The sequence below is a fragment of the Orcinus orca genome, chromosome 21, assembly GCF_937001465.1.
Source record: "Orcinus orca chromosome 21, mOrcOrc1.1, whole genome shotgun sequence".
Lineage (NCBI taxonomy): Eukaryota > Metazoa > Chordata > Mammalia > Artiodactyla > Delphinidae > Orcinus > Orcinus orca.
The window spans coordinates 22,390,591-22,417,979 of record NC_064579.1 but is presented as its reverse complement, the minus strand read 5'-3'; the positions used below and the strand labels follow the sequence as shown (position 1 = coordinate 22,417,979).

General features: G+C 41.2%; 2 long non-coding RNA genes across 2 annotated transcripts in view; one reads left to right on the top strand and one right to left on the bottom strand.

Annotated features, from left to right (window-relative positions):
- The window catches only part of LOC117197423 (uncharacterized), a 41,586-nt gene extending 37,196 nt beyond the window's left edge, over nucleotides 1-4,390 (bottom strand). Inside the window, exons 1-2 of the long non-coding RNA XR_007474676.1 lie at nucleotides 4,256-4,390; nucleotides 84-218 (exon numbers count right to left, since the gene is read on the bottom strand). This is a non-coding gene — a long non-coding RNA (uncharacterized LOC117197423). The remainder of the gene's footprint in view (nucleotides 1-83; nucleotides 219-4,255) is intronic.
- A 166-nt stretch (nucleotides 4,391-4,556) lies between these two features.
- LOC101273667 (uncharacterized) lies at nucleotides 4,557-26,955 on the top strand. Its single transcript, XR_004478048.2, has 3 exons — nucleotides 4,557-4,694; nucleotides 10,242-10,303; nucleotides 23,484-26,955. It is a non-coding gene; the product is annotated as an uncharacterized LOC101273667 (long non-coding RNA).
- Nucleotides 26,956-27,389: the final 434 nt, after the last annotated feature.

Genomic DNA, 27,389 nt, shown 5'->3' with positions numbered 1-27,389 from the left:
GTAAAAATAGAACATCAATTATCCACCTTTTAGGAAAATGATGGAAATAAGTCATCAAAGTCCCCTCCTTGAAAAAAACTCACAGTTTGATGTGGATGACACCTCCTGGGATTATGCAGTGAAAGGCCTGAGGCTTTGAAACAAGGTTAACTCAGGAGGTGAGGCTTCCATCCCTGCTAGGTGCTTTAGTTATCAGAAAGGATACAGATATGGACAACCTACCACGAAAACAAAACGAAGTGTTAAGTCCCACCCAATCTCATCCAAGGTTATTCCTATTAGAAAAGGATTTATCAAGATATGCTAATGCTTTGGACAGGACATCAATCAGTCTTAATTTGACATTGAATTAAACTGACATTTGATTATCCTTAATTTGAAAATAATAAATGTGAAAGTACTGTTTTGATTCTTTATTATGAGCATGTCTCAAACAAAATACACAGGAAAGCAAGGAGGAACTCCATTTAAATCAGTGGGTTTTTTTTTTCACTTGGGAAGCAGCACAGAACAGTGATCCTTTTTTGACCCACCCCTAACAGTTAGACAAGAAATTATCTTGTAATCTTGAAGGAAGGTCGAGGTGACCACTATTCCCCACCAAAGTCCAGCCATCCACAATTGGATGACACTCAAAAAAAATGTTACTCCAAATTCCACAGTCCTCTATGTGAAGAAATGACCTTGGGTCAAAAAAAGAACTGCTGAAAGAATCTATCATTCTTAAACGTGGCTCTCACTCCCGTTTATTTCTTATAACAACGGAGCAAAGCAGAAATCAAGAAGCAAAAACATAGCTCAGAATGCTGCAGCCAACTGTCTATTTTTTCACAATCTGCCCACTCCTTAAACAAACATGAAACGTTGTAACTAGCTGTAGTCAGATACTATGGGAAGCAGAATGACCAGAAGAAAAACCTCAAACATCCGGCCTTCATCTTTCTTCTACATGAAATCTACTTGTCTTCGTGACTATAAATATTTCCTCCCAAGAAGCTAAAATCAGACATGATGTCACAGAATGACCAGGTCCACACTATGTTTTTCAAAATTAGTATTTTTCTGACGAACACACAACCCACATATCGGAAAAACTATTATGTTTTATCAGAGGGGACCAAAACTAGAAATTCTGTTTGTACCAATAGGTAAGCCACAAGACATGCACGGGGTTCAATGTGAGTATGTATTCCTTTGGCTCTTTTTAAAAATGCCTGTTAGCTGTATATGGTAATAATTATGATGGAGTTGGGTCAGGGTAGATAGAAAGCTGTTTTGGAATCTACCATCTCTCTTGTTGCCCAAAGCAAGAACCTCAGGAGAAAACAAAAGAATCCTGGTGAGCAAAACGTCAGCAGCAAAAATGTACATTTTTCTCTCAAGTGTCGGCAGGAAGCAAATGAATGGGACCTCTGACCTGGAACCAATTAGCCCTGCAGTTAAAATGGCAGCCTGGGGCAAACTGAAGGGTTTGGTGTCAATTAATCTGTTTTCTGGGCTGCATACACTGAAAGACGTTCATTCTGTTTTGAAACAAAATTAAAGGACCCTGACCTAAAGTGAACTATGCCCCTAACTCTCTGCCGGACCCAAACGTGTGTATTAACATCACTTCAGACTTTAGCATCCCAACCTCACAGGCCCTTCGTCTTTTAAATTCCAATAATTTTACTTTTAGTCTACTTCAATGATTCTTATTAATGTCTCCACTTTGATATTGAATAATAATGATGATATTGACAACAGCTACCTCTTACTGCTCACTATGTGGCAGGTCCTAGGCTAAACCTATTATTACATCAATTCTTCATTATTGGAACCCTGTGTACTAAGTATTATTATTCTCAGTTTACCAATGAAGAAACTGAGACCCAGAGACATTAGATAACCTGCCCAAAGTCACACAGCTAAGTAACAGGGCAAAGGGAACGTACACCCTGATCTGCTGCTTCTTCATTTCTTCCACCTCCTAGATATGAACTCTGAAATTATTCCTTTTTTTCCTGCAATCTACTATCCTTCCACCCTTCAAGAGAGTCTGTTCAGGAATACTTCAGGATGAAACCCTCCATGTATTCCACAAGTATTTACTGAGTAGCCACCTTCAAAATTCCTTCAGTCATTCACAAAGATGTATTGAGGGCCTACTGTGCGTTAGGTACCATTCAACGTGCTGAGGATACATCGGTTAACAACACACACACAAATCCCTGCCCTGTGGAGCTTATATTCTACAAGGGGCAGAAAGACAGTAAACATAAGAAATCAAAAATAGGGCAATGGATCAAAGATAATAGGTGCTAAGGGAAACATTAGAAAAAGAAGAGGAGAGTAGGGAATGTAAGGCTGTGTGTGTGGAGGACTGCAATTTTAAATGTTATGAAAACATAATATTGAGCAAAGACTTTCCAGGATATGATGGTCAGTTTTATGTGTCAACTTGGCTGGAATATAGTATCCAGCTATTTAATCAAACACTCACCTAGATGTTGCTGTGAAGCTATTTTGGAGCTGTGGTTAACATCTACAAGCTGTAAGGGGGAGACTACCCTCCATAATGTGGGTGGGCCTCATCCAATCACTTGAAAGGCCTTAAAAGCAAAACTGAGGTTTCCCCAAGATAGAAGAAGTTTCGCCCCGAGACTGCAACATTAGCTCCCACTTAAGTTTCCAACCTGCCTACAGATTTCAGACTTGCCACAATTACAGAAGCCAATTCCTTGAAACAAATCTTAGTATAGCTTATATATGTGTGTGTGTATATGCTACCATATGTGCATATATGTATGTGTATACTGTATACATATAGTATACATGCATATATATAGTGAGTATACATATATGTATGTATACTCATTAATATATACATATATGTGTGTATACATACACACACACACACACATTTCCTACTGGCTGTGTTTCTCTAGAGAATCCTGACTGATAACATGGGGTAACAGTGTTCCAGGCAAAGGGAAGGTAAGAGCAAAGGCACCACGTGCTGGACACTGTGTCAGACATCAAGCAGACAACTGTGAACATCAGATGTGGCTCCTACCTTTCTCAAGCTCAGCAACAAGACAGAAAGAGAGAGATACTGCCAGCTGACCCATCTGTCTTCTCCCAGAATCTCAGGCCCTTCCCAGATTCATTTGCTTTATTCTTCAGCCTTGACCCCATTGTCATTAGTTTCACCCCTTCTTTTAACTGGTGTTTCTAGTTGCCCTGGCCTTTCATTACACTTGCCACATTACTATCATTACCAGCTCACTTTTGGGTGATTATGGAGTTTAAGAAGTATGTTCACATATACTTTAACTTGCCTTCACAAAAACTGTCATGTGGGGAGGAAAGGTAAAATCATCATTATTTCACAGATGAGGAAACTGATATTCAAAGAGGTGAGCAAATGTGTACGAAATTACAGAGTTAATAAATGGCAAAGCTGGGTCTCAACCCACCATCCAGCTTTCTCCTCAACAAGAACACATTTTTTGAAAAAGCAATTTGTGGTCACCTGTAATTGTTCACCTCCCACCTGCCATTCGCTCTTCAGCCCATTTCTCTCTGACATTCCCCACTCGGGAACTGGAGCGTTTCTGCTTTCAGCGGGATGGGGTGGGGACTGTAGTTTCCCACGCATTACATTTATTAATCATGTCATATCACATATATTAACTACATATATCAAGGGTGTCAGTCAAGAGGTGCGTTAGGAGACTTATTTCCCCTTAAATACAGGCATTCCTCCAGGATTCTGTCTTCAGAGCACATTAACAATTACTAGTTGAAAGATCATGAAAACAGGGATCCCAGGCCCAACCGAAACAAAGTACGAAACTATAACTAGGCGCAATCTTTCAAGAAACGCGCGTGGATTTCCAGGGTAAAATATCTGACTTGCAGCCTCCTCTACAGTCGACTAATTTCCCATGAAATGCCTGCGAAGATATAAAGAAAAGAAGGAAAAAAACCCACCACTCCAGTAAAACCCAGGACTGTCAGCCTGTCCCGCGCCCTGGGAAGGATGTTGGACAACTCCAAGGACAAGCTGACTGCAAGGACCAGCGCAAGGCGTGACCACCTGTGCAGGTGCCTGAAAGACCCCTCTCCCGGTTCAGAAAAGCCAAGCCCGTGCACACCCGATATCTAGGCAGCTGCACATCAGAAATCTGCTGCAGACCTGCTGCTTTCTTGTGACAGAAAGAAAGTAAGCAACTCCTAACGGCCTCCCAAGCAGCCCACAAACTCCGCCCACCTTTAACTTTTCTTGGACTCGCAGAGACGCTGTCACTCACGAAACGCCCCAGCAGGAAGTAGAGGGGCGAGGGCGGCAGCACGATGCAGTCTGGGAGTTGTAGTCCATGCTCAGAATGCGCAGGCGCAGGGGTGGAGGCGGGCACCCAGGAGCAGAGCCCCGCGGGAACTGTAGTTTCTCCTGCATTACGTAGACTAAGAGTGTCAGAAGGTCAGACGGTGCCGTTCTGAGTGTTCTCATTTCAGACAGCGAGGGTGCCCTCAGCGAATGCCAGGCGGACAGGGAGACTTGGTTTGGCAACTGTGCGTGTCGTCTTCCGTTCGACAGTAGATCTCAGATGGGTTGAGACAGCCCCCAAGTGGACTGAGTGGGGCGAAGGACAAGCCACCAAATCTGCAAACAGGACTGTGGAACTGTGAGAAAATAGTGTAGAATTAAGGTAAGAAGCCGTCCCAAAGAGAGAAAAAACGGACTTCAGTATCATTCACCTCATGAATCAGAAGAACATTTTTGAGAAATTTTGGCCTCTTCGAAAAGGATACCAAAAAAATTATGTATATAACATGCAGGCTAATGAAAGTATGGCACATGGAAAAATATGCAGCAAAATGTAAACATTTATTTTTTATTTATTTTATTTTTTTCGGTACGCGGGCCTCTCACGGTTGCGGCCTCTCCCGTTGCGGAGAACAGGCTCCGGACGCGCAGGCGCAGGCTCCGGACGCGCAGGCTCAGCGGCCATGGCTCACGGGCCCAGCCACTCCGCTGCATGTGGGATCTTCCCGGACCGGGGCACGAACCCGTGTCCCCTGAATTGGCAGCGGACTCTTAACCACTGCACCACCAGGGAAGCCCTAACATTCATTTTTTAAAATGAGGGATTACTTTTTTTTTTTTAACACTATGTATTTTCTGAATTGTTTACAAGGACTAAGTATTCGTTTTTTGGTATAAAATACTTCAAATATGAAGAGAAGTATATAGAGCAATTTTTAATCCCCCTGGAATCTACCACAAAGCTTTGTCTTACTTTAGGTCCTCCCTCCCTCCCTTCCTTCTTTCCTTCCTTCCTTCCTTCCTCTTTTACTCCTGCCCTCCCTCTTTCTTTCCTAAATTCTGAAAGAAAAAAATTACGGGGGGTCAGGAGGGAGGAACGCTACAAATAGAGATGTCCCTTATGTAGTCCTTTCTCTTCTGCGGAGAAATACACACACACACACACACACACACACACATTCTGAAGAGTTTTTATATATGTGTATATATCAACATACAAGTGTGTGTATATTGTATGTTTTTCAGATAATGGTATCATACATACTATACGAATCATTATGTAATTTGCTTTTCTCACTATGCTGCATCCTGTTTTTCTTTTTTTTAGGTTTATCAAAAAACAGAATACATATAATTCTAATTCATTTATTTTAACTTCTATAGGCTATTGCATTGTGTGACAATGACACAATTTATCTAATCTGATAAGGGATATTTACTCTGTCCCAAATATTTTGCTCTTGTAAACAATACTGTTATACAGATTCTTAAGCAAATGTGCAAAAATTTCTCTAGGGCATTTACCTGTGAAATTGCCAGGTCTTGGGAGTATACCTGCTTTTAGCTTCACCGGATGCTGCCAAAATGCTCTACAAAGTATTTGAACCTCTTTTCACTCCACCAAAATAGACTGTGAATCTCCTCTGATCCACATTCTTGCCATAACTGAGTGTTGTCATAACGTCTTCTTTGTTAGCCTGATAGACTTACAGTAGTATCTGGTTATTATTTTAATTAAAATTTACTTGATTTTGTCAGAATTTTAAAATTTTGAAAATGGGGCTCTTATTCATTTTCTCCTTTGGTTCATCTAGGTATGGTAATTTTCTACCAGAAACATATTATTTATGTAGTAATCTATTTTAGATTTACATTGTGTTTAGATAATGGTGTCTTTCTCTTTATTCTAAGTTTTCCATAATACTTTATATTATTTCTATATTTTAATTATTTTAAATTTTATTATAGTACTTCTCAATATCTTTCTTTATGCATGCCAAGGACTGAGCAACATTTCCCTGATAGTGTAGAGGGCACCATATTTCTAATGAGTTCTGCTTAAGGCTGTCTTAAGTTTTTAGCTGTTATAGCAACAAACACAGAGGACTGTGTATTGTGTACTCTTTAGTCAGCGTATGTGTATGTATTAAACCTGTAGCCCACAGAAAGCTCCTGATCGTTTTCTCCTGAATGGCTTCTCACCAGAAACTAGCTTTTCCTATTTTTGATTACTTTCAATATTCCTAATTATTTATTATTTTGTTGTCTTTTTCTTTGCCCATTTACATCTAAGCCAGTTCATTGTTCTACTCATTTGTTTTCCAGGCATTGACTTTGTATCTTGCTGTCATACGTAACATTTTTAGGGGTCAGGTTTATTGAGATATAATTTACACATAGTCAAATTCACCCTTTTTAGCATACAGTTCTATAAGTTTTGACAAACACATATAGTGATGTATCCACCACCACAATGAAGACAGATCCGTCACCCCCAAAATATTCCTTCGTGCCTCTTTCTAGACAACTGCTCCAACCTGAAGCCCTGGCAACCACTTAAAGGCTTTCTGTCCCTGTAGTTTTGCCTTTCTTTGAGTCTGTGATTGTGTTTGCCTGCTCTGTTTGCTATAACAAAATATCACAGACCTGGTAGCTTAAATAACAGACATTTATTATTATTATTATTTTAAATTAATTTTATTTATTTATTTATTTTCGGCTGCGTTGGGTCTTCGTTGCTGCACGCGGGCTTTCTCTAGTTGCGGTGAGTGGGGGCAACTCTTTGTTGCGGTGCGCAGGCTTCTCATTGCAGTGGCTTCTCTTGTTGCAGAGCACGGGCTCTAGGTGCGTGGGCTTCAGTAGTTGCAGCACGTGGGCTCAGCAGTTGTGGCTCACGGGCTCTAGGGCGCAGGCTCAGTAGTTGTGGCACACGGGCTTAGTTGCTCCATGGCGTGTGGGATCTTCCCAGGGCAGGGATGGAACCCGTGTCCCCTGCATTGGCAGGCGGATTCTCAACCACTGTGCCACCAGGGAAGTCCTAACAGACATATATTTCTCACCATGCTGGAGCCTGGGAAGTCCAAGATCAAGGTGCCAGCAGATCTGGTTCCTGGTACGAGCCTGCTTCCTCACTTACAGACATCTGCCTTCTCACTGTGAGAGTTCTGGTCTCTCTTCCTCTTCTTATAAGGACACTAATCCCATCATGGAGGTTCCACCTTCATGACCTCATCTAAACCTAATTTCCTCTCAAAGGCCCCACCTCCAAATGCCATCGAATTTGGGGTTCAGGTTTCAACATAATCAATTTGGGGATGGGGGATATGAACCTTCAGCTCACAACAGTGATACGAGCGGAATTATACATTACGTAGCCTTTTGGGTGTTGGCAAAATGCATTTGAGATTCAATGATGTTGTTGTGTCAATAGATTTATTATTGCCGAGTAGCACCCCCAATACATAGATGTTCTGTAATTTGTTCATGTAGTCATAAGTTGAAGGAAATTTGGGGTTGTTTACAGTTTGGGGCAAATACACATCAAGCTGCTATAACCATTTGCATAGAGGTTTTTGGGTGAAGATTAGCTTTTATTTCTCTTGGGTAGTTACACAAAAGTGGGTTTGTCATGTCGTATTTTATTTTATTTTCAGAAAAGTGTAAATTTATTCACTGCCGCATTATTCACAATGCGGAAAATAAGAAACAATCCAAGTGTTCATCCATAGGGAATAACTAAATAAACTGTGGTACAATCATACAATGGAGTACTTTTCAGCAATTCAATGAGGGAGCTCTCTGTATACCTATATTGGAAAGCTCTTCAGTATACCATTTGAGATTTAAAAAGAAAAGGCAATGTCCAATTGTGTATGCTACCTTTTCCATAATAGAAAGTAAAAGTAAGAACATATATTCATATTTGCTTATTTTTGCTTAATAAAGCAAAGCCATGTCATAAAGTGTATGTTTAGGACTTCCCTGGTGGTGCAGTGGTTGGGAGCCCGCCTGCCGATGCAGGGGACACGGGTTCGTGCCCTGGTCTGGGAGGATCCCACATGCCGCGGAGCGGCTGGGCCCGTGAGCCATGGCCGTTGAGCCTGCGCGTCCGGAGCCTGTGCTCCACAACAGGAGGGGCCACAACAGTGAGAGGTTCGCATACCGCAAAAAAAAAAAAAAAAAAAAAGTGTATGTTTAACTTGATAAGAAATTGCCAAACTATTAAGATGGATCAGTCAGATTTTTCCTTCTTTTGCCTGTGTAAATGTTTGTGCTTCCTAGTATTTCCTCCTTGGATTTCTTCTCTTGCTACTCTTTGCTCTCCCCTTGGACAGTCTCAGCCACTCCCTTGGATTGTGCTAACCATGGATGAACCTTATTCAATAGCTCCAACCCTGATTTTCTTGCTTGTATATCCACCTACCTTCAGAATACCTACCTCCACATTTCTACAGCCTTGACCAGTTTGTCCAAATGAGCTGGCTAACACTATGACCATCACTGCTGTGTTCTCCTCTGTGGCTGACCTCAGTCATGAAAACCAGTCATCGAAGCCAAAAATCCAGGAAATGTTCTGAGCTTCTCTCTTTCACAATTCACATTCATTAAGTTCTATAAATTTCCACTGCTTAAATAGGTCTTGATACTCTCCCTTCCTTTTCATTTTCCCACCATTATTGCCTCAGCTCAGAACCTTGCCTATATTACCGCACTAGCCCATTTACTGACTTCTCTGCTTTATACAACCTCAAATGCTAAACAAATCCTTGCCCAAGTGTGTCTCTAACCTGCCTGCATCTCCAGCTACCTCTTCCACTTATGCCTACCTCATTCCCTATGTCCCAGTTGCACTAAACTATTAGAAGTTCTTTGGAAAAATTATGTTGTTCATCATATGACATATTCCATGTCATTGTACATGCTGGCTAAGGGATAAGGTTATAAATCAGAGAATTTGGATGAAACCTAGTAAATTCAGAGAAGAGAAATTTGGAAATTTTTGAAATTTAAAACAAATAAGGAGTCCAGTTAGAGCCTCTGGCTTGTGATTTTTATTTCTTTAATTATTTAATATATGGATACTCTTCTGCACTCTCATTGGAAGGGTGTATTGGGGCTATCTTCAAGGAAAATTGTCATATTAAAATTATAGTCTTCAACTCAGATATTCAGCTTCTTGTTATTTATCCTAGAGAAACACTTGTACTTATGCATAAAGGGGCATGTACAAGGATTTTCATTGCTTCTTAGTTGTAATTGTGGAAGATTGAAAACAACCTAAAAATTGGCAATAGGAGAATAATTAAACTATGGTGCATCTATAGAATGAAATGTGTTGCAGTAATTAAAGATAACATGTTAAATCTGACATAAAAAGCTCTCAAGGGTATACAATTTAGTGGGAGGGAGGAGAGAAGTAAGCTGTGGGATAAAATACATGGTATGATATGGTTTATGGCATTTTAAAAGGTCTAGAAGAATCATTTAAGACCAATGACAGTATTTACCTCCAGAGAGAGGATTGGGATTGGGGTAGTGATCAAAACAGATTTTGCTTAGTCTTGTTGTGTGATTTTTCTAACTGGCGTGTTGTCTTAATGTATTATTACTCACATTTTTTTTAAATTTATAAAATAAAAAAGCATGAAGAAAAGAGGGCAAAGCATTCAGACAGGTTTGGCACAAAAGGAGAAATGTAAATAGCAAAAACAAAAGTTCCAAAAATGTTTTGAAGAAAATTTATCAAGAATCAGTGATAGCTCTGTTTGGATGATTAAGCTATGAATAATTCATTTTTGGCTTTCTACTCTTTCTACCCAGCTATATTTTTCAATCTTTTTAAATAATGGAAATACATAGATATTTTTAAAGGGCTAATAAATGGCTGGAAAATCCTAACTACATCCACCTTTAATTCTCACTCTGCCAGGTGCCATTTGGCATATGAGGAAGTTTCTGATGAAAAACTCCCATGGAAAAGTGATATTTGAGGTGAGTGGCCCTCTCTTGGTGTCATGTGACAGACCAACACACTGATATGCTGGAAACCAACTCCCCCCTTCAAAAAAGCCCTGACTTGTGGCATTTGCTGATTTCCGCAGTGTTATTTATGCTTTGAATTGTCACACCCCCAAAATATATGTTCAAGTCCTAACCCTCAGTACAGTACTTCAGAATGTGACCTTGTTTGGAAATAGAGTCATTGTAGATGTAATTAGTTAAGATGAGGTCATACTGGGAGGGCACTTAATCCAATATTACTGGTGTCCTTTTAAGAAGAGGCACAGAGACAAAGACACACAGGGAGAATGCCAGCGACCACAGAGGTGCAGATTGGAGAGATGCATCTACAAGCCAAAGAACACCAAAGGTTGACAGCCACCACTGGAAGCAGTGAAGAAGCAGAGAAGAATTCCACCCAGCATCTCAGAGGGCACAGAGCCCGGGTGACACCTTGATTTCAGACTTCTGGCCTCCAGAACTATAAGGGAATACAGTACATTTAAATCACTATATTATCCTTTATAATATCAATTAGTTGCATTATTATATTGGTTAAGAAAATAATTTATACTGCATACTAAATAACTAATAAACACATAATAATAGTTAACTCTCAATTATGGTACTTTATGTTAATTTTTAAGGCAGCCCTAGGAAACGAATACACCTGCTATAAATACTTCTGTCATGGCCAACTGACATGACTTCACTGGATGCAGAGTTAAAAGGGCTGTCCACAAACAATTCTCATGAGCCAGTATAAGCTGTACCACTGAACAGCTGATTTCGGGCTCATCTAAGCCATAGAGAGTTCCAAGTGTGTTCAGAGAAGAATTTGACATAGGTTTAACCAAGAACTTTCAGTATAGAAGTATCATCAGTGGACATTGTCGTATGTGGTATGCACTTTTAAAATCTCCATGTTGGGTTCAAGAGGTACATTAACCTATTTCAATTCTGGAGAAGCAAGTAAGAACATGAATGTGAAACTACCTGTTAACCATTCAGGTAGCAATGACAACATGAGGATATATAGGTCAAGTTACCCACTTGAGACTAGTTCCTGTGTAATTCTCTTTTTTTTTCTTTTTGGGTTTCTTTGGGGGGGTTGTTTTTAATTTTTGTTTCTTTCCTATGTTATTCTGACTGTTTCAGTTAGGAGTTTTAAAACTGCTTAGCGCTGATATATCCCGGATCAAGACACACACACACACACACGCACACAGAGTGATTGATAATGGACACATAGAGGAGTGTCAGGCAGTTGTCACCAAAACGTACTCATCAACTTCTCAGTGAATTTGACAGAGGAGATTGACGTTCACTCAGTGATACTATGTGTGACAGAATTAAAAGATTAAGAAGAAAATGAGAATCACTTTACAGTCATTTCTGGCTTTGCTGTCAAGATTAAAACTGCTGAGATTTACGGAACCCCCTTCCAAGGTCAAGGTCCAGAGGAGGAGCTGCGGGCTGTGGGAGCTGGAACTGGACCAATGATGAGCACTTCAGATGCAAAGACAGAATGGCTTCGTATAGACCGCATTCCTGGATGCCATTTCCTCATGTAGCTTCCTGGTTCCAGCAAGATGATAAGCAGGACTTCCCTGGTGGCGCAGTGGTTAAGAATCCGCCTGCCATTGCAGGGGACACGGGTTCGAGCCCTGGTCCAGGAGGATCCCACATGCTGTGGAGCAGCTGGGCCCGCGTGCCACAACTACGGAGCCTGCGCTCTAGAGCCCATGAGACACAGCTACTGGGCCTGCGTGCTGCAACTACTGAAGCCCGTGTGCCTGGAGCCTGTGCTCTGCAACAAGAGAAGCCACCACAACGAGGAGCCTGCGCACCACAATGAAGAAAGCCTGTGCACAGCAACGAAGACCCAACACAGCCAAAAATAAATTAAAAAAAAAAAAAAAGATGATAAGCAAATAGTAGAGAACCTTTCGACTTCACATTTGGCTAAGCCCCTCCTCTTTGTGGAACATATTAGATCTACCCTGGTGTTTTTAAAAAAATACCCATCCCCAACTAACTGTTTCCTGGAAAGAAATGAAGAAAAAAGATAAGAAAAGAGAGAGAAAAAGAAAGAAAGGAAGAAAGAAAAAAAGGAAAGAAGAAAGGGAAGAAATGAGGGAGGAAGGAAAAAAAAATGGCTTGGCTTATAGAATAAGATCTCTCCTCCAGAGAGCTTAAAATAGGAATTACCAAAAAAAGCAACTTTTTGGCATGACAAAGACCATTGGTGGCAGTTGGAAAGAATATAAATTTGGAATCTACATCCGTTGAGTGTTAGTTCTTCTTCCTTACCAGTGTCTTTCAAATAACTTTCAAAATAAAATCTTATTTTGGCAAAAGAAAAAAAAAAAAGAATCTCACTACCACCTTGCCACACACATAATCATTAAAACCTTTATTAAGTGCTGTGTTTCTCTTCAGAATAAGTTGCCAGACTAAAGGAATTATACAGACACAGCGCCACAGTTCTTGAAGCTAACAAACTCAAGTTTCCTTCTTAGGAAAGGATAAGGAGAGCTCATCACATTTACCCATTGGGCTGCTTCCCTTCTCGCTTTAAACCCTTAAACAGTTTTTCAGGGTAATGTCCACTCCTTCAAGAGGAATCCCAGAGCCTTTGGGAGCAGCGTCCAGCACACACACTTACTCTCCCATCTGTAATCTTCCACTTCCTGTTTCCCATCCTCCTCCCTCCAGCCGTATGGGATGCTATGCTGTTTCTTTCTTTCTTTCTTTCTTTCTTTTTTTAATATTTATTTGTTTATTTGGCTGTGTCGAGTCTTAGTTGCAGCACATGGGATCTTCGCTGCGGCACGCAGTCTCTCTGGTTGTGGCATGCGGGCTCTACAGCGCACAGGCTTAGCTTCCCCGCGGCATGTGGGATCTTAGTTCCGGATCAAGGATCGAACCCGTGTCCCCTGCATTGGAAGGCGGATTCTTAACTGCTGGATCACCAGGGAAGTCCCACTATGCTGCTTCTTGAAGGCGCTCTGCTCCTGCACCTGTCTTCTTGGTCCAGAGCACTCCCCCTCCTTGGACTGCTCTCCCCACCCCACTCATTACCTACCCACCCTCCAAGTCAGGCCGGAACTCTTGCCTTTTCTGCCAGGACTTCCCCTGCCCCTCAGTCCTTCTCTATCACATTATACTTGGTCATTACTTCTACTATACCATTTATCAATTTTGATTATAATCATTTATATTTCTCCCTTCCAGGAGAGATAAGCCTCTTAAACGCAGAGACAATTTCGTTTTTCTCTTTGTCTCCCCAGGGCTTGGCACATAGTAGATGTTTAAATACTACTGAATGAAAACCAGTAATTTATAAAGTGCTTGGCTATTTACAAAATGTTTTTCAAGTGCATTATTTCTATTACTATTCTAGAATTGACTCCATTTTTACCTGTTATTAGCCATTATCATCAGCCCAATTATTTTGCAAATGAGGACGCTAAGGTTCACAGAGGGTAAGGAACTTGGCTTAAGATATTCAGCTGTTATATGGTCAGGCTGGGCTACAAAGCTTGAATCTACTGACCAGAAAGCAGAGAGACAGGTACAGGAAGAATAGACACCTCAGCAGACTATCAAGTTCATCAGATCTTTTTTACTGAACAGTCTGACAAGGGAGCTAGGAGGCTGGGTATTTAAGACTCACTAGTTTTAAGATTTTAACCATGCTGGACCTCAGTTTTCTCCTCTATAAAATGACAGGATTGTACTATATAAGTAATTCTCAATTATCTTATATTTCATGTCCACTAATCTTTCTAATCCAGAGATTCCCAAACTTTCCCGGTTCCTGGTGTCCCCGGGCCAAAAGAAATACCTGAACAATTCTCTTTATTAAGTAGTGTGGTCTAAACAACTTAGTAGTAGTTGGCGTGGTATCCAACCGTTGTCTGTGCCCCTCAAAAACTTAAAATAACCCACAGTGCCTCTGTAAGTTTGCTTGTCACACTAGGGTGGTTCAGCACACAATTTAAGAATCACAGTTTTTTGGGCTTCCCTGGTGGCGCAGTGGTTGAGAATCTGCCTGCCAATGCAGGGGACACGGGTTCGAGCCCTGGTCTGGGAAGATCTCACATGCCGCGGAGCAACTAAGCCCGTGCGCCACAGCTACTGAGCCTGCGCGACTGGAGCCTGTGCTCTGCAACAGGAGAAGGCCGCGACAGTGAGAGGCCCGCGCACCGCGATGAAGAGTGGCCCCCGCTCGCCGCAACTAGAGAAAGCCCTCGCACAGAAACGAAGACCCAACACAGCCAAAAATAAAAAAATTAAAAAAAAAAAAAAAAAGAATCACAGTTTTAATCAAAGAAACTCAGCTCTACTCTGATAGAAATAAAAAGTCTCTTTTTTAGAGAAAAATGCTTATATCGTAGTTATTTACACAAGTTTTAAACACATGATCATTATAATGGCATTATTGAAGGTATATTTTAACGCCAAAGTTTTAAAACACAGATAATTCTGTTAATAAGCTGAAACATAGCAAAATGTTGCTGGGAATATGGTTTACTGATATCATCATCATAAAGCACAAAATAAATTCTGGTAATATTAGAATTATTATAGCTCTGACTAACACATAAAAATAAAAATCATTCTATTAGAAATTAAATGATAGTAATACTATTGACATTCACTTTTACAGCTATCATTATAAACTTCAAAGATAAAAAATAAATCCATCACCAGGAAACATATAACGATTATTGAACCTTATTGTTGAGAAGCCTGTAGTTGCATTTTGCTGAATAGCATCTCAGTTCTTGGAATAAAGTTTTAAACAGCAACTGGAAGAACAGCTTTAAGTTAAAAATGTTTTATTTTTAGAGTTGTCATGGTGTAGAAGTTATTCTCACATAGCTAAGTTGCTGGAAAGAGTCCAAGTTTTGTGAAAGTTTTTCATTAAGTGTTTCATGTTGTCCCTGCTTTACACCCAAAGAATTGCAAACTCTTCATAAGCTGTTGTAATACTGGTTTAGCTGATAAATTAAGAAAATCCCCCTTCTTTGAAATCCTAAGCCACAAAACATGTGTTACATTGCTAATAAGGAGGAGTGGACAGAGATGGGCCACCCAAAGATTCTCCTATTCCTGCATCATCTGCAAGGAGAAAACAGCAATTTAATTGTAATTCTTGCTTATCCGGGTAAACAGTTACCACCAATACAAGGTACCCAACTGCACAGAGATGGAGCCTAGAGCAGCAGGAGGTGGTACATAAAAATACAGGTACTCCAGGAAACTGGGGGAGGGGCAGGACAATAATTAATAGCTGTCAGGTGTGGTTTGCAGGATGTAGGATGTGGCTGGTGGGCTAGAGGAAGAGAATTAGAAGAAATGATGTTCATCCAAGGTTTTTTTTTTTTTGCGGTACGCGGGCCTCTCGCTGTTGTGGCCTCTCCCGTTGCGGAGCACAGGCTCCGGACGCGCAGGCTCAGCGGCCGTGGCTCACGGTAGCCGCTCCACGGCATGTGGGATCTTCCCGGACCGGGGAACGAACCTGTGTCCCCTGCATTGGCAGGCGGGCTCTCAACCACTGCGCCACCAGGGAAGCCCTAGCTTTAATTTTTAAATAGTTTTAATTAATTTTGATTTTACTTTAATTAATTTTTAAAAGCTTTAATTTTAAAAAAAAGCTTTTAGTTTCTTATTGTGGAGATATATATGTATATATATAACAAAATATACCATTTTAACCATTCTTAAGTGTAGAATTCAGTGGCATTAAGTACATTCACATTGTTGTACACTCATTACCATCATCCATCTCCAGAGTGTTTTCATCTTCCCAAACTGAAACTCTGCACCCATTAAACAACCCTCTGTTACCCTCTCCACTCCCACCCCAGCCCCTTGCAACCACCACTGTACTGTCTGCCTCTGTGAATTTGACTATTCTAAGTACCTCATGTAAGTGTAATTGTATAACATTTGTCCTTTTGTGTCAGACTTCTTCATTTAGCATAATGTCGAGGTCCACCCATATTATAGACATGTCAGAATTTCCTTACTTTCTAAGACTAAATAATACTCCACTGCATGCATATATCACATTTTATTTGTCCATTCATCTGTCACTGGACACTTGGGTGCTTCCACCTTTAGGTTATTGGGAATAATGCCACTATGAACATGGATTTACAAATATCTGTTTAAGTCCCTGCTTTCAGTTCCTTTGGGTAAATATCCAGAAGTGGAATTGTTGGCTCATACGGTAATTCTACGTTTCTTTTTTCTTTGTCTTTTCTTTTTTTTTTTTTTTCAGGAACTGCTGTATCATTTTCCACAATAGCTGCACCATTTTACATCTGTAACAGCAATGCATGTGTTCTAATTTCACCACATCCTTGCCAACACTTGTTATTTTCTGGGTTTTGTTTATTTTAATAATAGCTATCCCAATGGGTATAAAGTGTTGTCTCATTATGATTTTGATTTGCGTTTCCCTAAGAGCTACTGATGCTAAGCATCTTTTCATGTGTTTCTTGGCCAGTTGCATACCTTCTTTGGAGAAATAGCTATTCAAGTTCTTTACCTATTTTATTTATTTATTTATTTATTTATGTTTGGCTGCGTTGGGTCTTCATTGCTATGCACGGGACTTCTCTACTTGTGGAGAGCAGGGGCTGCTCTTCATTTTGGTGCGTGGGCTTCTCGTGGTGGCCTCTCCCGCTGCAGAGCACAGGCTGTAAGCACGTGGGCTTCAGTAGTTGTGGCACGTAGGCTCAGTAGCTGTGGCTCACGGGCTTAGTTGCTCTGCGGCATGTGGGATCTTTCTGGACCAGGGCTCGAACCTGTGTCCCCTGCATTGGCAGTCGGATTCCCAACTACTGCACCACCAGGGAAGCCCCTTTACCCATTTTTAAATTGTTTTTGTTGTTGTTACAGTCATTGAGTTGTAGGAGTTCTTTAAGTATTTCTGGATATTAATCTCTTATCAGATATATGATTCACAAATAATTTCTCCCATTCCATGGGTTCCCTTTTCACTGTTGATAGTGTCCTTTGATGCACAAAAGTTTTTGATTTTGATGAAATCCAATTTACCTATTTTTGTTTTGTTACCTGTGCTTTTTGTGTCAGAAAATTTTTAGTTTTTAATTTAAAAACATCATGTCTCCTGCCTCATAGTTACCACTGGACCAGGTCTTTTTTTGTTAGGATTCTGTCAGAGGTAAATGCATTTTGAAGTAGAGAACATGGATAATTGCACACTTGGAATGGAAAACTAAGGTAATTATGTTCCAGATGCAAACAGAGAGGGTTCACCAATCCATCCTGGAAGTCTTTTGTCAGAATTGCCTAAATAGTGCAGGGGTGGAGTTTAGGACACAAGGCCTCTGGGGACCAAGCAGACAAGGCGTGGAGATGAGATGGAGATAAGATAGAATGAAATAAGAATATGAAGAAACCCTTTGTTTAGAAGATTGGGAAGGGGGCAGCTTCACTTTGCTGAGGGATACAAGGTGTTAATCACACTCTGGTGGAAGACCCCTGCTTATTCTAACACAGAGAGAAGGGTTTGATCTCTTCCCGAAATTCAGTTTTATTAAGGTGTGAACCCTCAGTGATATTGTAGGCTCATTTTAGACCATAGGACAATGGATTGCCATTACTCATTTCAACCTGCTCTCCTAAGAAATTCAAACTTACATTCAACTTGGTTTACCCTTTGCTTTCTAGAAGAAGTTGCTCTGGGTGTTAAAGTTCAAGGCAAAAGTTCATACCTTCCTACCAACTCAGGAGATCCGACAGAAGTCTTGCCCTCTGAGGGGCCCAGTCCAGAGCAAGGCCTAGTCCTTGGGCTGAATCAGCTGAATATCCTCCTGGATATATCCTTTCCCTTCCTCAAGACATTGACTCCGAATAGACACTCAAAGATAGATCTCCCCTCAGGGTCTGTCTGGTCCCTTCACTACTTATCCTCCGGTCACTTCTGCTGAGACCAGACTACCCCATCCCTCTGCTGACTCTGGAGAATTGAAAGCTACTCCCATGGTACATAGACTTCTTGCTACTTCACAAACACACAGCCTCACCTGGGACAGGATGCAGCAGGAAAGTTAACGGTGGTCATTGCTTGCCTCTTAGGGTCTCTAGACAGTGTGATCATTGCCTTCCCGGACTTTATTACCTTGCAGTCTCCTGGGCCAATCAGAAATATTTCCCCTGAGGACAGGGTAATCAGCCCGGTGTGACCTACTTACTAGTTAAGTCTCCAACCTGATCAAAGGGCCTTCTGCTCAGACACCTCCTGCTCATTATTTAGAGCACAGACCTGTGTCCACTCGAGAAAGCCTGGAACCAGGAGAAAGGTGACTTCACGATCAGAGGACGCCACACTCCGTGTGATCAGCAGGTAGCAGTGATCCTGCCACATGGGCTGAAGTAGTGGCAATGGGGACACTTTGGGGATGGGGGGAGGGCCTTGGTATGAAAAGCATTTATCAGGGTGTTTAAGTGATATCAGGGAAAACTTGTAATGGGAAACTACTAAAATCAATTTATTGTAGAGCATCTGTGACTATGATTTCTCTTGGAGGACTTGGTGCCAGCCTAGTGAAACATCCAGATTTCTGGTTGGAAGTTGCCACCAAATTTCCATAAATTATCCATGCACATCTTTTAGAAAGTGTTCAAAGCAAAATCTCTGACCTCCTGTCTTCTCCTGACCCCAATGTCCTGATACCATGTCTCTCCTGCCTGTGTCTCTCTGATAGTTTGCCCAGAAAAACTCAATTCGTGTCCCATTTCTATTTTAATCAGAGTCAAACCCTCTGGAGGGAAGGCAATAACTGAGCAGCTATTAGAAGTGGGGAATAGTATGAGGTTAGCCTGTTGTTGTAATGAAAAGCAAACAAACAACAAAAGATAAAAAATAATAACATTACATGCAAGGGAGTTCACCAGGAACTTTTGCTGCTACTTACAGTATTTTTAGGAGGAAAAAAGAAATAAATATGGTGCTAGAAAACCTCAGATATTTAAGTGATTTTTGCCAAAGTCACACTGTCAAAAACAAATTAAGCAGTTTGATATTAGATATTTTTTGGAAGAACGTGGAGAATGAACAAACCAGCAAAGAAAGAAATTGTTCATGGAAATTAAGTCTCCTGACTTCCAGATCAGATTCAGCTAAAAATACTCTTACTTTTATATATGCCTCATCTTCATGTCACAATCTTGATGCACCTGGAGTTTGCACACACTAATTGCTGTACCATGCTGTATGCAGGTGTATGATTCATTCATCTTTGAAAATCTTATTTACTTTTTCAAGTCAATTAGTTTCTCTGAAACATCGTGTTGCTGCCTAATAGTCAACAGTTCAGCATCATTTTTTTTTTGTTTTGCTTCAAGAAATAGCAGAGAAAATGACAGTAGCAGTTTAAGGTGGGTTTTATTTCTCCATATGTAAATATATATATCGTTTGATCAAAAAAATGTATTAGTATTCAGGTGAAGATTATAGCGATCTTTTTGAACATCTGTTTTATCTTGACTAGTTTTAAATTCAGGAGCAGCAATTTCATCGCAATTCAACTTGTTTCTATTTTATTATATCATACTACGCTAATCTTAAAGACCCCTAATAGCTTTCATTCAATTTAGACCAGAATATCACAAATCTCTAGACTGAGTAGTATAATGCCCACTATTCAAATAAAAGCAAGTTATTGTAATATAATGACACCTCCAAATGCTAAAAGCAGACCCATGGATATTAAGTTGAGGTAGAGAGACCAGTATTCCTGCTTATTATTTTAGGGCAGAAATATCCCAGTTACTCTGATTGCAAAGTAAAATGGAAACTATATGGTGGAGAGGGACTTGGGAACCACACAGACTGGATTATAATTCCAGCCCTTACACATAGAAACTGCATGACTTTGGGTAATTATGAACTCCCCCAGAATTTGAATTTCCTCACCTGCAAAATGGAAATTAACATCTACACATTATGATTGATGTGGCATAAAAGAAAACTAACACAAATGCCATGGGCAGTGCCTGGTCCTTAGAGCAGGTGGCATTCAACAAAGATTAGTCCCCTTCCCACCGTTTCTTTGCTTGCACTACAACATTGGAAATATACAGCTATAAAAAGTTGTCTTGGAAGAGACTGAATTGGAAACTTGTGTTATGAAAAACAGGATTGCAAGGGTGTCAGTTCTGAGGCATGAGGATTTGTGAGCATATACTTGGAGCTTTATGCCTGCAAGATACTTGTAGAGCTTTTATAGCTTTAAGAGAACAGTCTGGATGCCATCTTCTTCCTCTACCATAGAACTTCCTTTCCTTTTCTGAGATTTGTGGACAGTACCTTGTACAGCTCTAAAATAATGCAATTCTTTCCCTATTGTCTGGACTATTCTAATAGTTACAAAACAGTATTTCACCAGCAGAGGCTACTACAGTTTATATAAAGGTTACAAACTGAAACTTCCTCAGTTTGGGGGGGAAAGGGAGGAAATACTTTAAAATTTTATAAAATAAAAAATGATGATTACTTGTTGAATATGTCTATCATATTATATTATATTTATATACATATTTGTTTCCTATTTTATTTATTTATTTTAAAATATTTATTTATTTATTTGGGTGCACTGGGTCTTAGTTGTGGCATGCGGGATCTTCGTTGCCTTGTGCAGAATCTTCATTGTGGCATCTTCGTTGCGGCACGTGGGATCTTTTAGTTGCGGCATGCAGGTTCTCAGTTGCAGTATGTGGGATCTAGTTCCCTGACCAGGTATCGAACCCGGAACCCCTACATTGGGAGCATGGAGTCTTAGCCACAGGACCACCAGGGAAGTCCCCTGTTTCCTATTTTAGTGTGTAAGTTCCTTGAGGGCAGAGGCTGTGTCATAAGTGCATAAGTGTGTCATAAGTGTGTCATAAGTGTCATGGTGCCTTGCTAAGCACAGAGTACACAGTAGGTGCTCAATAAACACTTTTTAAAATGTACTAAGAATAAATCTTGGTAGACCTAAAAATGCATGAGTACAATCTATTGACATGGCCAGGCCCACAAAATTCAATTTCCAGCTGTCAAAATCTTCCCCATCTTTCAAGGCCCAGCCCAGAAGCAAAGGAACTTCTTCCCAGACTCTTCCCTAATCCTTCCACAACACCAAGAGGTAATATTCCTCACTTTTGCATTCTCATAGCGCTTCATACCTCTTCTTTTTGAACACCTGCCACATTATGCCTCGTGTTATAATCTGTTCAATGACTTAGGTATAAATTATTATTAACTCCTGACTATCCATTATTGCATCATCCTCAAATACCTCAGAGTCCTCACCAAATGCATGTCGAATTCACCCCTTATTCAGCAGCTAACCTCTGAAATCCTAAAGTTAAAAAACAAAGTTTTAAAGTAGCTTCAGAACCTTTTGGAAATACGTATATTCATAACAAGATGAATATAGGAAAATACTGAACTTCATGTAATAGAAGGATACTACCTGGATTTGCATCTGGGCTCCATCATTTATTTGCTGCTGGATCATGGTCAAGTTACATAGCCTCTCTGTGCCTCAGTTCCTTCATCTGTAAAATGGGGATGATAATAATACCTAACACTTATGGTTGGAGACAGTATAGGCAGAGGTCTTTGAGGACAGCTTGTCACATAGTGAGCGCTCAGTCATTGTCATCTACTATTTAATCATCACCATCATCGTCATCATCACCATCATCGACTCAGAGAAAGATTCCTACTTTATATTCAGCTTCTCAAAAGAATACCAGATATTGGTGATGTGAAAGGAAATGATATTGATATGATTTTTAAAAATTCTATTGTGGTAAGAACACTTAACATGAGATGTACCCTCTTAACAGATTTTTAAGTTCACAGTACAGTATTGTCATCTATAGCACAATGATATACAGCAGATTTCTAGAACTTACACCATTTTGCATAACTGAAACTGTGCCTGTTGATTAGCTGTTGCTCATTTCCCCGTCCCTGCAGCCCCTGGCAACTACCATTCTGCTCTCTGCTTGTGTGAGTCTGACTGTTTAAAATACCTCAAATAAGTGGATCATGTAGTATTTGTCCTTCTGTAACTGGTTTATTTCCCTTAGCATAATGTCTTCAAGGTTCATCATGTTGTCACATATTACAGGCTTTCCCTGTTTTTAAAGGCTAGAGGTATATCCATTATATGGATATAGCATATTTTTCTTTATCCATTCATCTGTTGATAGGTATAACAGGTATTTAGGTTGTTTCCAAATCTTGACCGTTGTGGATAGTGCTGTAAGGAACATGGTAGGGTCAATATGTTGTCAAGATCCTGATTTCAATTCTTTTGGATAAATACTCAGAAGTGGAATTGCTGAATCACATGGGAGCTCTGTTTTTAATTTTTTGAGGAACTTCCATACTGTTTTCCATAGTAGCTGCACCATTTTGCATTCCCTCCAACTTTGTACAAGGGTTCCCGTTTCTCCACACCCTCACCAACACTTGCTATCTTTTTCTTTTTTAATAGTAGCCATCTTAACAGGCGTGAGGTGATGTCTCATTGTGGTTTTGACTTGCATTTCCCTGATGATGAGTGTGTTAAACATCTTTTCCTATACCTGTTGGCCATGTGTATGTCCTTTTTGGAGAAATGTCTATTCTGGTCTTTGCCCATTTTTGACCAGATTATTTGTTTTTTTGCTATTGCATTGTATGTGTTCCTTATATATTTTGGAAATTAACCACTCTCTGATATATGGATTGCAGATATTTTCTCTATGTTGTAGGGTGCCTTCTCACTCAGTTTTTATTTTCTGTGCTTGGCAGAACCTTTTAGCCTGACGTAGTCCCATTTATTTATTTTTGCTTCTGTTGCCTGTGCTTTTGGTGTGATATCCAAGAAATCACTGCCAAGACCAGTGTCCTGAAGATGGTCCCCTATGTCTCCTTCTAGGAGTTTTACAGTTTCAGGTCTTACATTTAAGTCTTTTATCCACTTTGAGTTGATTTTTGAATATCGTGTAACACACGGGTCCGGCTTCTGATATGTATTTTTACATTGATAAATTGGTGCTTTATTTTGCCATTCAGTTTCTGCAGTCCCCACTTCAACCTCACAGTCCACCTTTTTTTGTCTTCTAAAATTTCTTCTCTTCTTGTAAGGTTCATCTTTGCCTGGACAAGGCCCAGTTCCCTCTGCTTTGCTTCCCGCATTGCTTACTGACCCAGATCTGCACCGCTCCCGATGCCCTCCTGCCCCGCCTGCAGCCAGCACTGAGTCAACAAGCAAAATCTCACATGTAATATTCTGAGATTCAACCCTCAGGTAATAATTCTCCTGCATTTAGTCCTTCATATCCTTTGGTTCACAGAGACGTTGAGTCTAATGCCTTGAAATGGCTGACCTAAATAATATCCCTAGATTTTTGAAGATAATATAAAGTTTATTTTAGTAACAATCGTGAGTCATCACAGAAGCTAATGAACTTGGGAATTCTATATAAAATCATCCAAGCATATAAAGCCTATTTTCCAAGGTTCCTTTTTCTCAGTTCAAGGCCACAAAAATTGGAACGTGATAGAACTTGACTCCTACATTTGCCATATGTCTAAATAATATGAGGTATAAATGAAGCCAGCAAAGTGTTAAATAAAACATGCTCTGTTCTCCTACCTTGACAAATATACCACAGTAATGACCTATAAAGGCCAAGGTTGAAGTTAGAATTCTCAGACTCCTTGGTGGTCTGTACAGGAATGTGGTAGCAGAGGGAAAGCTGGCCCCAACCCTGGGCCAATCGCCTTCCCCTTCACCCGAGCCCTGTTCTCACATGAGGGGCCTTGCATCCCCTGTGTGGACTTCCTAAGCCCCATTCTAGCTCCATCCACACATCCTCACCCCATTCAGACAGCAGCACTTTGGGTACCGTTTGGCTAAGCAGCCTGCCTTTGAAGATAGAAGAAACTATGCAGGCTCACAGCCATTTGAGGAGGGTCCTCAGTATGCAGTCTGTTCCAGAAGAGAGGGCACAAGCTCTGGGTGGGAAGCGGTGCAGTGCGGGGAAGGCCGGAGAGGCACGTTCTAAAGCACAAGGTCTAGGCAGGGGCCTTCTTGCCCAAATCAACTGCTCAGCCAACAGTGGTACATCATGGGCTCTCAGCCCTTTCATTTCAGTCTCAGCCACAGTGAACCGTTCCGTGGAAGCACAGACTTTCCTTGTGCTGTCAGCATCTTACCTCAAGCTCAAGCTCAAGCCAGACTTTCTGCCCCAAGGTCATCTCCAACACACACAAATGCAGCCCGGAAATACCAGGAAGTTCACAGCCTAGGAGGAAACCTCAACTAGTCCAGGTCAGAAGCAGGTGGGCAAAGCTTTCCATTTTTTTCAGGTGGACAATTCTGAACAGCTTTCCCTGGGCTTCTTTTGAGATCCCGGTGGAAACAAGCCCACCGCTCACAGCAGCAACCTCAGCAGCCCACCCTGGTCTCAGCTTTTCCTCCTTCCCTGTCTCACTGTCTTGCTTCCTGGTATCACCACCCAAATAAACTACCCACACCCCTCAGGCTCTGCTTTGGGGGTACTCAGAGGAATAAAGGGACAAATCCAGAAAAGAGAAGGACCAGCCCCTTCCAAGAACAATCACATCATCGACACAATCTCACTGGTGACCTTTACCAACGATCATGTAAGCACGTTTCCTAAGGGGAAAGTGTCCTCGACATTTATATTACAACCTAAATTCTTACTAAAGAGGTCTTTTGTTTGGTTTTATTTTTCTTGGAGGGGGTGGTCCCTTTGCTCTTTCCTCTACCTCAGTGTCTAAATTCCTCATGTGACGCCTCACTTTCCTGGTTAAAATTTCCCCGAATTGACTGTGGCCTGTTGGGAGACAGGATGGAAGGAGCTGCTTATGGAAAATGAACAAGAAGGGGGAGCAGACCAAAGGCGAAAAGCTGCGACTAATTTTGACATCAAAGATGCCAATGAGGGGCTTCCCTGGTGGCGCAGTGGTTGAGAGTCCGCCTGCCGATGCAGGGGACACGGGTTCGTGCCCTGGTCCGGGAGGATCCCACATGCCGCGGAGCGGCTTGGCCCGTGAGCCATGGCCGCTGAGCCTGCGCGTCCGGAGCCTGGGCTCCGCAACGGGAGAGGCCACAACAGTGAGAGGCCCGCGTACCGCACAAAAAAAAAAAGAAAAAAGATGCCAATGAACATGACAAAGTGCAAACAGCACTTTTTTCAGCTGACCATCATGCTGAAGACTGTGGACTCCAGTTTTTCCTGGACAGTCCCATTTCAAATTTTTGACATGAGATTTGGAAACACATTCCTCTTGTCAGACCATTGTCCAGATTTAAGCTTCAGAAAATAGGGTCCCAGACCATCCACGGCCGTGGCCAGGCGAGGGGCTACTTGCTGTCGCCTGGGTACCTTGTGTGAATCTGGGGCCTCCTATGGGGCATGTAGCATCCAGGTCCTGGGTGCCCATGAGAAGGGGCTCTTTGACAAGGCCAGTCAACACCTCTTCTTGCACAGCCTGGCCCTGTTAGGTGTGCGCCACTGCAGAAAGCCCCTCTGGGCCGGGTTATTACCAGCCTCTAGAACCACCTTATTCTGCACCAGCTTTTATTAATGGCTCTGAGTGGAGACCCCTTTGCCCAGACTTTGGCCCCCGTGGGAGGGAGCCTGCTACCTGGGGCTGGCTTGCCTTGACTCTTTGACAGCTTACTTCTGTTCAATTTCCGGCAATTTTTTGAGTTGGAGCAGGCAGAGGATTAAAAGAGAAAAGCAAATTAAAAAAAAAAGAAAAAGCAAAAGAAAATAGGGTCACCATGCAATAGGAGGCCTAGTTAGGGTCATGGGGCTCTTCTTCCTCACATCCTGATTCTGCCCTGAGGCCTTCAGCCACTCCTGACCTGAAGGTGAACCTGATCACCTCCTATTTCCATCCACATTTCAAAACCAAAAATGGGGTGGGTGGCAGAGAGAAGATCAACCTGGGAAACCAGTCGTCTTAGAGCCGGAAGCAACCTTTGACTAATCCCTCACTTAAAACATGAGATTCTGTCATCGGATTATAGTCTAAGGTAATGTATTGGAGTTTTCTATAGATTTGGAAAAAAGAATCCTAAAACCTGAAATGGTTGCACATTGCTATTTAATAACATTTTCTACAAGCAAGGGGCTATTTTGTACAGACTGGTGTGGAGGGATCCTGCAAGGTGTAACCGGAGGGAATTGATTTCATTACCTGTGCTGCCCCCTAGTGGTGGAGGTAAAAAGGCACACCCAGGACAGGACACAGGCATTAGGGCCTCCAGGAAACAGACATTTACAGACATGAGAATAGACAATTACCCATCATTAGAAACAATGCCACAATAACCTAGGTTTTGTCCTCCTCTTCAGAAATTAGAATAGCATCCATATGATTATGAATAAACACCTTTTATGTACAAGCACTGGAAAATCACATTTTAACCTTCAACACAAGACCATGGAAAGATGTTTTAAATATTCCAAGTATTATTCAGCAAACATTTATTGAAATGAGCCATGAGCCTGGCACTGTTCTAGGCTCTTGGGATAAAAAGGTGAATAATACAGAGCCTTTGACTAAAAGAACTCACAGTTCTTGCCCCGGAATGAACAATCAACAAATCATTACACAGTGTGATGTGCACAATAATAGACAGTGTAATGATATTTTTCATATTTTCCATCTAAACAATAGCAATTCAACAAAATGAAAATGGAGGAGTACAGGGATACTCTCTTCCCTCTCCTAATATCTGAAACAAACCTTCCATATCTGCAGCTCCAGGCTCCTCTTTTAAGATGCAAACACCCAAGAAGGCTGATGTCCTTGTCAAAGCCTGAAGTCAGCCTGAGGTCACAAGATGCAACATTCAACAGATAATTTTCCCCATCTTCCATAAACTTTTAAATGTAATCTTTGAAGACAAAACAAAACAAAAAACCACCACCAAAAAAAACCCACAAAAAACCCACTTGCCTACTAGTCACATTTTAAAAAACACCTATTCACTTTACCACTTTATTATTT